This window comes from Crocuta crocuta, unplaced genomic scaffold (assembly GCF_008692635.1).
Source record: "Crocuta crocuta isolate KB4526 unplaced genomic scaffold, BGI_CrCroc_1.0 scaffold772, whole genome shotgun sequence".
Classification (NCBI taxonomy): domain Eukaryota; kingdom Metazoa; phylum Chordata; class Mammalia; order Carnivora; family Hyaenidae; genus Crocuta; species Crocuta crocuta.
In genome coordinates, this window is record NW_027528830.1 from 242,838 (window position 1) to 254,292 (window position 11,455).

The following is an 11,455-nucleotide window of genomic DNA, read 5'->3' on the forward strand; positions in this document are numbered from 1 at the left end:
ACCTGACCTTGGTAACTGATTTCTTTCTTGATGTTTTAGAGAATTAGACTAGGACCAGAGACCAGTTTGTGCCTCTGCTGGAGACTCCTAGTATTTCTACATTGCCTCACCTCTCTTCTTTCTTATAGGATACCCCAACTACACTTAAAGTAACCAAGTCTTTGTAATATAGAAGTGCCTAATACACATACAGGAGCTTTGAAAGGAAATTGAAGTAACTTATTCATCTTTATATTGCTCATAGCACTTAGCACCGTGCATGCACATAATAGGTGTTCCACAAATAGATTAAAGGATTCACTTCGGAGGAGTCTGGGTGGTTCAGTCTGTTAAGAATCCATCTCTTGATTTTGGCTCAGGTCATGATCTCATGGTTCATGAGATCAAGCCCCATGTTGGGATCCATGCTGACAGCATGGAACCTACTTGGGATTCTCTCTCTTCCTCTTTCTCTCTCTGCCCCTCTCCTGCACACTCTATCAAAATAAATAAATAAGTTTAAAGAAAAAGAATTCACTTGGGATGCCTGGGTGGCTTAGTTGGTTAAGTGTCTGAATTTTGATTTCTGCTCAGTTCATGATCCCACAGTTTGTGGGTTTGAGTCCCACATTGGGCCCTGTGCTGACAGCACAGAACCTGCTTGATTTTCTGTCTGTCTCCCTCTCTTTCTGCTCCTCCACTGCTTGCTCTCTCTTTCCCTCAAAATAAATAAAAATAAACTAAAAAAAATTCACTTGAATAATTAAAATAATAATATATACATTTTTATTAAATAAAAAACTTCCCCCATATTTCAAATAGCTTGAAGATAGTTTTTCAACCATGTATTTGTTTTGATGATAGATTGGAAATGATACAAATGGATATCAGTACTTTATACACAATACTGTTTAGATGTCATTTAGAGTAGAGAAATACCATATTCTCAGTAAATTTTAACAACAAAAGAGTTGATGGATCAATGATATGAAATTGTACTTTTATCTTCATTGTGTGAATTGAAACTAATGTTTTTCTTATTAACAGTAGTGTTTTATACATTCTCAATACCATTCCAAATTGGATTTATGGTAGCTAAAAAAACATACAATATAACAACTCTTAAGGTAATAACAATAGTAAGTTATAAGGAAAACATAAAAAGAGAAAATGCATGTAGGAAAAAAGATGAAACCAGGAGAGATGTTAGTAAACAGAATCTGTGGGGCAAGATCACCTACGTGCACTTGCTGTGGAAGGCCCCATATTAGGCTCTGACTTTTCCAAGCAATTTTAAGTCTGCTCACAACCAGTTATAGAGCTGATGTCTATAGATTTAAACAAGCCAATTGCTCAGGATGAACATAACTTCTCTAGTTACTGAAACTAGACAGAAATTTCTCCAAAAGATTGTTACAAAGAGTACATTATAAGTGATAATGATCACCATCTTTAAAACTAACACAGTACAAGTTAATATAAGTCATTTCTCAATATAGGTTAAGAGCACACAGCTCTTTATACAGAAAGTTCAGTAAACTAATTATAAGTTGTGCAGTGTTCTTAGCACTGACAATTACCCTGCTGTTGGTCCTAATATGGAGAACTTTTCCATGGTCAACTTGAAATGCCTAGGATGCCTCTAATGCAGCTTAATGGCCTTAAAGAAATTTCCAAATAGGTAGGCAAATCGTTAGATAAAATACACCAAAAAAGTAAAATAGCAAAATGTCTGTGGTTTCTGTGAGATTTCTGGTACAGAAGTGCTGCAAAACAACCAATCCCAGATTTCAGAGGCTTAAAAGAACAAATGTTTGATTTTCTTGCTCAGGGTATGGTCAGCTCCACATCTCCTTGTTCCTGAACCAGTGGGTAGTCAGTAGATTGCAGAAGAAAAAAGTAAAGACAAAGACAAACATGTGGAAAGACTCTGCTTATGTCACGTGTGCTAACTTCAACGGGCCAAAGGAAGTCACATAAACAAACCCAACCCAGAGTAGGTGGGGAAAACCGTCTGCCTTCTCTGGCGGGAAGTACTGCACAGCCAGCTGACAAATGCCGTGTAACTCTCTATCAGGGAGTAATTCTATTTGCTATACCCCTTCACCTTTTGTTTCCCACTTAGTACCTCTAAGAATCCTATAACTTTGGACTTGTAAGGAAACTTACAGTTTCTTGAGAATAATATTTTCAATTTTTAAACTATTTATTTCGGGGGGGTGGGTGGAGGGACAGAGAGGGAGGCAGAGAATCCCAAGCCAAATCCGCGGATCCAAGCTATCAGTGCAGAGCACCACACAGGGCTCTGTCCAACAGATCATAAGATCATGACCTGAGCTGAAATCGAGAGTGGAGCTCTCACCCAGGCGCCCCAGTCTTTTCATTTTATACACGAGTTATCTGGGGCCCCGGGAGCTTATGGGACTTGGTTTAAGTCAGTTCTAAGTTCTGCTATGTTGAACTAAATAAAGGTTGTAATGCCTCGATATTCCACCTCTAAACCCTAGCTCTACATGGAATTTTAGGAGTTTAGTGAGATGGATATATGATTAAGGACCTAAACTTCGATGTCCAGAGGTAAAAACCTAGATTGCTTATGAATATAGAGTTTGGGTTAGTACACTGACGAGAGTCCTTAAATTCTAGGTTCTGACTTGGAGGAACTGGCTTTTAATTGAGTTTTTGTAACAAAAATATTTAGACTCTGAGTTGTTATTTAAAAATAGGTTATGTTTCCAGAAGGAAATGTTTGTTTCCCAGTTGCTTTCCATTGTCTCCATGTTTCATCGGACAAAGAATCAAATGTAAGGAAGGACTAGAGGGTGGGTAGATAGACTGAGGATGGAAGACTGCCAGAGATGGAGGAAAGATACAAAACAGGGCCTTTTCTGGGTCCCTTTTGTTTTTTAAGTTTCCCTAATGTCCTCCCTGAGGTAAATCACCAGGGGCTATGTATTTGGCTCACTCCTCAAAAGCAGATCAGAGCTGAAATGGTAAGTAAACTGCAGTGGATTGGAGGAGGGTTTGTTTTGAGAGAAGGGAACAGCTGTTTCTCCTGGAGTCCTCAGCAGACAAGGAGCCTATCCATTTCCTCACTGTTCCTAGATGGTATTGCTTACAGCCCTCTTTGTGTTCTGTTTACTGTTCCAATTCTGTAAGGCAGTTTGACTGGATATTACCTTTATTTTTTTTTTTTTAGAGATATGTAATAGTTAAGATAGTATTTGTTATCAATGTCCTGTCAATGACAGCTTCTTTAACATTTCGTGGTTTTGCTTCCAGTTTGTTTACTCGTGTGTATCAGCTCTCCTGGCAAGAAACTTGACCCCTGTAGATGATATTATCTTGGAGGAATGTAGGGTGAAGCTAGAGAATAGTTTTTCTGAGAATCAGTGATCTGACCATAGATAATAAAGCCAGATAAGAAGCAGCCATTCCACATGAAATTACACAAAGAGTAATAATTTAGCTATGTAACTTTAAAAAAGAAACACAAGAAAAGATGCAAAATATGTTTAAAAATAATTATTTCCTATCTTAATCTTGTTCTGATCCCTTTATTTTGGCCTGAAACAAATGGTCCCCAAATTTTTAAGTATGATTCCATTTTAACATAAAAAAATGCACATGGCCCCACATAATAGTAATTGTAATTTTAATAGAATTTGATGGAGAAAATATAGGACAAAATACGTAACTATGAATTCAGTAATACTTTTAATTAAAGTTATGCCTAATTGAAAAAAGAGCATTTATATTCATTTGAAGAATACGCATATGTATCAATGCAAGCCACCTTACTGAGGATGGAAATAAGCATATTTCATATTTCATAGAACTATGGGTTTTCTTGTAATCATTTGCAATAAAGTTTGCAAATTTCCATGACTTACAGTTTGGGATCTAAGCTTTGTCCTCCATCTTCTGTATCTGTCAGTTTGGGGAGCTGTTCTATTTTATGACATCATTGGTCTCCTGTCTCCATAGGCAATGCAAATTCTCTTTTTTTTGAGTGATCATAGTTCTTAGTTTTTATTAATTTCAAATTAGAGAAACTTTGCTCTATGAATTAATAACTATTGAAGCCTGTGGTAAACTTGTTCAAGCAGTACTTAGATTCTAAAATGATTCATGACTGTACATATCATGGTCAGGTATTGTAATGGAATCATGTATGATAAATTATTTTAGAAAATATTATAGTTTTATCATATAAATCACTATCACTTATTTGCAATTTATAATCTCTTAAAACAGTGTCTAGATTGATTTAATATATCTTAATTCCTTGTTTCAAATAAAAAAAAATTTTTAGGGGGCCCTGGGTGGCTCAGTCGGTTGATCATCTGACTTAGGATCGGGTCATGATCTCACAGTTCATGAGTTTAAGCCCCACATCAGACTCACAGCTGTCGGCATGGAGCCTGCTTCACATCCTCTGCCGCCCTCTCTTTCTGTATTTCCCTGGCCCATGCTCTCTCTGTCTCAAAAATAAATAAATGTTAAATTTTTTTAAATTTTTAAAAATGTTTATTTTTGAGAGGCGGGAGGGGCAGAGAGGGAGACACAGAATCTGAAGCAGGCTCCAGTGTCTGAGCTGCCAGCACAGAGCCCGATGGAGCTCTTGAACTCATGAACTGTGAGATCATGACCTGAGCTGAAGTCCAATAATTAACCAACCGAGCCACCCAGGTGCCCCCTGAAATTTATTTTTATCATGATAAGTGTACTCTTTAATCCCCATCACTTACTTCACTGATACTCCCCCACCTCCCTTCCACTGGTAACCATCAATTTGTTCTCTGTAGCTAAGAGTCTATTTCTTGGTTTGTCTCTCTTTCTTCTTCCTTTGCTCATTTGTTTTGTTTCTTAAATTACACATATGAATGAAAACATATGATATTTGTCTTTCTCTGACTGATTTATTACACTTAGCATTATACTCTCTGGCCCTATTCATATTGTTGCAAATGGTAAGAGTTAATTCTTTTTTATGGCTGAATAATATTCATATATATATATATATATACACACATATATATACCACATTTTCTTTTTTTTAAAAAATATTTTATTTATTTCTGAGAGAGAGAAAGAGAGAGAGAATGAGCAGAGGAGGGTCAGAGAGAGAGGGAGATACAGAATCTGAAACAGGCTCCAGGCTCTGAGCTAGCTGTCAGAGCCCGATGCGGGGCTCAAACCCACGAACCATGAGATCATGACCTGAGCTGAAGTTGGAGGCTTAATCGACTGAGCCACCCAGGCACCCCCACATTTTCTTTATCCTTTCATCTATCAGTGGACACTGGGCTGCTTCCATAATTTGGCTATTGTAAATAGTGTTGCATTAAACATAGAGGTGTATGTTTCTCTTTGAGTTACTGCTTTTGTATTTTGTAGTAGTAGTAGTAGTAGTAGTGTGATTACTGGGTTTTAGGGTTTTTGAGAAATCTCCATACCATTTTCCACAATGGTTACACAAGTTTGCAATCCCACTAACAGTGCATAAGGGTTCCTTTTTTTCCACATCCTCACCAACACTTGTTTCTTGTGTTTTTTATTTGATCCATTCTGACAGGGATGAAGTGATTATCTCACCTAATTGTGTTTTGCATTTCCTTGATGATGAGTGATATTGAGCATCTTTTCAAGGGTCTGTAGGCCATCTGTCTGTCTTCTTTGGAGAAATGTCTGTGACTGTCTTCTGTCCATTTTTTAATTGGGTTTATTTTTTGAGTGTTGAGTTTTATAAGTTCTTTATATATTTTGAATACTAAGGCCTTATTGGATATGTCATTTGCAAACGTCTTCTCCCATTCTGTAGGCTGCCTTTCAGTTTTGTTGGTTGTTTCCTTTGTTTTGCAGAACGTTTTTATTTTGATGAAGTCCCAATAGTTTATTTTAGTTCTTATTTCCCTTACCTCAGGATGCATGTCTAGAAAATTGTTGCCTTGGTCAATGTTAGAGAAATTACTGCCTCTGCTCTCTTCAAGGATTTCTGTGGATTTAGGTCTCACGTTTAGGTCTTAATCCATTTTGAGTTTATTTTTGTGTATAGTGAAAGAAAGTCATCCAGTTTCATTCATTTGTGTGTAGCTGTCCAGTTTTCCCAACACCATTTGTTGAGGAGCCTGTCTTTTCCCATTGTATATTCATTCTTCCTTTGTCAAAGATTAATTGACCATGTAATTGTGGGTTTATTTCTGGGTTTTCTATTCTATTCCATTGATCTGTGTGTCTAATTTTATGCTAGTACCATACTGTTTTAATTACCTTGACTTTGTAATACAACTTGAAGTCTGGAATTCAGACTTCAGTGATATTTTCAGTTTCATTTTTCTTCTTCAATACTGCTTTGGCTATTCAAGTTCTTTTGTGGTTCCATACAAATTTTAGGACTGTTTGTCTTAGTTCTGTGAAAAATTCTGTCAGTATTTTGATAAGGATTGCATTAAATCTGTAGATTGCCTTGGGTAGTATAGACATTTTAGCAATATTTGTTCTTCCAATCCATGAGCATGGAATGCCTTTCAATTTTTTTGTGTTGTCTTCAGTCTCTTTCATCAGTGTTTTATAGTTTTCAGAGTAGAGCTCTTTCACCTCTTTTGTTAAGTTTATTCCTAGATATTTTATTGTTTTGGGTTCAATTATAAATGGGATTGTTTTCTTAATTTCACTTTAAGCTGCTTCATTATTAGTATATAGGAATGCAACAGGCTTCTGCACATTGATTTTGTATCCTACAACTTTACTGAATTCATTTATCAGTTCTAGAAGTTATTTGGTGGAGTTTTTAGGGTTTTCTGTACATTTGATGACATCATTGGTCTCCTGTCTACCAAGGCACTGCAAATCCTTGTTAGTTGGATCAAATAGGACAAAATCTAATGAACTAAGCCCTGTCTTTCTAAAAGCCTGAAGACTTGAATTTGGAGTATTTTTTTTTTTTTTTTAAATCTACTGTATCTTTGTTTAAGGAATTCAACACCTTTGAGAGTGTTTTACCTTTTTAAAAATTAAGGTTGGGGCTGGGGAGATGATTGCTCTGTCCAACTCAATAGATTGTTGTCAAGATCAGATTATGTAGCACCTAATTATATAAATAATAAATGGGGGCTGGCAGTCAGTATTTTAGTAAAATCTTACCAGTTAAAGCCTAATCCTTAGCTGATGCAGTACTGGAAATATATGTTTCCTAGCGTTACACTGCCCTGGGAGACTTTGAGCTCTCCAGACTCACGGTGCCTGTGGGGCTAAAAGTAAAAGGTCTGTACAATGGATTGGTTGGAAATGGTAGCCTAGTTTTTTTGTTTGTTTGTTTTTGGGTTTTTTTTTTTTTTTAAAAANTAGTTTTGTGGGTTGTGTCCTTTGCAGTGCAGAAGCTTTTAATCTTGATGAGGTCCCAATCATTTATTTTTGAATGGTAGCCTAGTTTTAAGATTTGCCTCTGCCATTTTAGTGAATCATTTAAACTCTCTGGGCCTCAGTTCCTTGTGAACAGAGAAATGGATCAAAATTTCAGAGGTGTTTACTTTTTGCAATGGGCCTCGTTTTTTTTTTCTTAAATGAAATCTTATTGAGATACTCCAGCATATACACCAAATACAAAACACTGCACAGTTTTCATGCAATTTAAAACTTGCTGTTTGCAAGTGAGGCCCTACAGGTATAGCTCAAAAACCTCTGCTTTGGTTCATATTTAAGATCCATCTCTAAGTGAAGATGTCTATTTATTAATTTAAAATGAGAGATGTTCCTGTTCAAAGAATTGCTAGTGGTTATCTTCATGAGGAATCTTGCCCTAATGGTCATGTCCACTCAGGAGATCAAACTTTAGGTTGGAACTTTGAGCATAAAATAAATCAAAGCAAGTTCTATATTCTTGAGAAATAGTACTACCAAGCATTGGTGATCCAATGTAATGCCTTTTTCATGCTAATAAATTTTTCCTCTAAAGAACCTGGCAGAGAATTCTAGAATCTCAGCACCATTCCCTATAGATCAGTATTGGAAAAAACATTCTTTGTGATCTTACCATTTAACTTGCCTTTTTAGCCTTCATGTAAATCTTGATACTCTCTTTAAAAAAAAATTTTTTTTTAATGTTTTATTTATTTTTGAGAGAGAGAGAGAGAGAGAGAGTGTGAGCAGAGGAAGGTCAGCACAGAGCCTGATGCTGGGCTCGAACCCATGAACCGTGAGATCATGACCTGAGCTGAAGTCGGATGCTCAACCTACTGAGCCACCCAGGTGCCCTTCAATACTCCTTTTGATGTGACCTCTTAACACTCAGAATGTAATCATGAACTCCAGGTCATGACTTTTCAGGTCAGTGTGTGTTTGAATGTTCTTTGTAGGATCCTGGCTGGAAGGCCACGGGGGTGGTCACTCAGACTCTCTTTATCTACTTTCTTTATGTTGGAGGGCTTGCTTCTGCTGAAGAGAGAGCCATTTCTCTTTCTCCAAAGACAAATTTGTAGATTATTTTTTGTGCACATGATCTTAAATAGGACTTTCTCAAGTTTCAAGTATCATCAGATGTGCAATGTTCTGATGAATGAGTCATGTAACAGCATGCACTAGACTGTAAGTTCCCCACAAGATTCTGAGCTACTCCAGGACCTGGATGTGAAGGATTCATCTTTCTTTGGCCAGTGCCTAACTGTAGGTGACATACAGAGGACATGATAGATAAATCTTGAATGACTACCTAAATGAATTAAGTGAAGTTCCAGCAACTCATTAAATAATAAAAGGCTCAATTACATTATAATTTTCTTTTCTTTTTTTTTTTAAATATTTTTTATTTATTTCTAGGAGAGAGAGAGAGAGACAGCGTGAGCAGGGGAGGGTCAGAGAGAGAGGGAGTCACAGACTCTGAAACAGGCTCCAGGCTCTGAGCTGGCAGTCAGCACAGACTGACTGCCAGCTGACGAGCTGGGCTCGAACCCACGAACCGCGAGATCATGACCTAAGCGAAAGTCGGACGCTTAACCGACTAAGCCACCCAGGCGCCCCTACATTATAATTTTCAAAAGCAACAGTTACAAAGTTTACTACACTGTTTGTCACTGAGGAAATCTAGTTCATACTAGATTCAGACCCTACAATGCCCCTGCACTCTCATGGCTTCAGAAAATGTGAGTTTCCAAACCACACTGGGGTCATTTTCATGGTACAGATTAAACGGTCACCCAGTTCTGCCCCCATTTCCATCCACAGAAAGGACTGAGGGGATCTAGAGCATGTAACTCTAGATGGGCACTGTAGCTAATGATGAGACCCATACAGACTAACTTTCTAGGTTCTAATCTTGAACTTTCCATTTGTTAGCTATATGACTCTGGGCAAATTATTTACTATCTCTGTACCTATGAAGTTGATAGTAGCTAATGTGAGGATTTCATGAGTTAATGCCCCTAAAGCTGTTAGAACAGAGCCAGACATGTTGTAAACATTCAGTAAGTATTGACTCTCTCATACTTTCATCCTGGCTTAATGGGAGGAGCATAAGTTTTGAGTTAGGTAACCCAGCTTTTAACTCATGTTCTGTCCTTTTTCTTGGGTAATCACTTAATTTCACTAACCTTGTTTCATCTATGTAAAATGTGGATAATAACATAGCATTGAAGGGTGCTATTTGAAAGTACACCAGACTGCAGGCCTTCTGATTCCTAGGACTCTAAGCATAGCGAAACACCCTGATTGATGGGCCTGCTTTGGAAGTGAACAAGGAAGCCCCAGACAGAGAACTAAAGTGTTTTGCATGATGAAGTATTTTGAGCATCTTAGAGCTTGAGATGAAAACACCAACCTCAGGAAGGAGAGAAATCCAGCAGAACAGCCCAGTCTCGAGCTCTATTTGGGGCTGCAGTCTTAATATCCAATATTGAGTTGTTTGTCACTTTAGCACCACAGGACCATTCCTTATCTTTTCACTTGAACATAAAAAGATGTCTGTTACACATGCAGTCATATGTGGGTGATACTTTGGGAGTGACAGAATTGGGGTGATGTGTTCATGGTACTGGCTAAGGCAATACAAGAAGGGAAGGCGAACACAAGAGGGATGGAGAAGAGGATTGGATGGATCTGGCCCATGCAGGGAGACAGAATGTGATGAGAGAAAGAGAAATCTGGAGAAGTGGGGAGAAACAGCAGATTTGTCACCAGTGTATAAGATGGCAATGGACCACTTTTATTTTTAAGAGGATTAAAAAAAAAAAGCTAGAGGTAGTAGAACCTAAGAACCCTGGCATTTGAATTCTATACTCAGCAGGATTCTTAGGACAATATGAGTTCATGAACATAAACTCTTAGCACAGAGTATCCTTCTGTGGATGATAACCATCATCATTCATCCCGTCAATTCATACATTATTCAGTGAGTATTTACCTAACCCAAGGAAGCTGGGCAAGGACCAGCTGGCATATGTGGGGGGCAGTGGAGCATACAGGCTCATTCATCTTACCCATGTGGGAGACTTACCTACTCAGAACAGCTCCACCCCTGACCTCTGGGCTCCTTTCTGCACAAGAAAAATATACTCCCTGAAGGAACAACATCAGCTTTCAGGAGTGCCAGGGCTGTGTTCCTGGGGGAACACAGACCGGCTTGTGTGCTTTTTCCTAAGTCATGTTCATGCTTAAGAGAATGCCTGTAGACAGACAGTTTAAAAATTATTTCATTAATCAGCTCAGTTAAGGTAAGAGTAACAAACCAGAGTTCTGAAAACATGTAGTTATTTTACCCACGATCCATTTTTCCAGTAAGTGACTACCAAGATAGCTGGAGCACAAGAATAGGTAACGGCTTTGTTTTCCCAAGATGTAGTCATTGTGATTATTTTTAGATGAATGATTTGGAGCCAGAAGCACAGCTCATAATTATGTTGCTATGATTCTACAACCAGTTGTTTTGTGGAATTAATTCAACCATGACAACTTTAAAGCCACTGCATTTTCTGAAAAAGAATCAGAAGATCAAAACTGAAAATAAAACATGAAGTGCTATTGCCTCCCCATTACCTCATATCTTTCTACTGTTTGAAGCTTGCCTGCCCCCTTCCTCTAGGCCCTCCTCTAGGCCTAGTTCTACCAATTATTAAACTGATAAGAACAGATACTACACTTGATCTTAGCCAAAAGGCTGAGAAACGATTAGTTCTACCAATTATTAAAGCCACTAACACCTCCTCCTTCAGGGCGCTCTCCCAAAGACCCCAACCGGATGGACCTCCCTTCCTCTGAACTCCTCAACTGACTGTGGACTGTCTATAGTCTTCCTGGGGTCTCCTCATCCTCTCCCTTGAATTCTAGTTTATTTTCAGACATATCTCATTATATCCAAAGCTGGGTTGTATCATGATATAATTTTATATTACAGAAACAATATGTCAGAGGAACCTGGGTGGCTCAGTTGGTTAAGCATCTGACTCTTGATTTTGGCTCAGGTCATGATCTCATGGTCATAAGA

The 11,455-nt window shown here is 38.0% G+C and overlaps 1 non-coding gene across 1 annotated transcript; it reads right to left on the reverse strand.

The window, feature by feature from the left end:
• Positions 1-10,948: 10,948 nt before the first annotated feature.
• LOC144224902 (U2 spliceosomal RNA) lies at positions 10,949-11,140 on the reverse strand. The gene has a single exon (XR_013333179.1). It is a non-coding gene; the product is annotated as a U2 spliceosomal RNA (small nuclear RNA).
• Between the last annotated feature and the right edge of the window lie 315 nt (positions 11,141-11,455).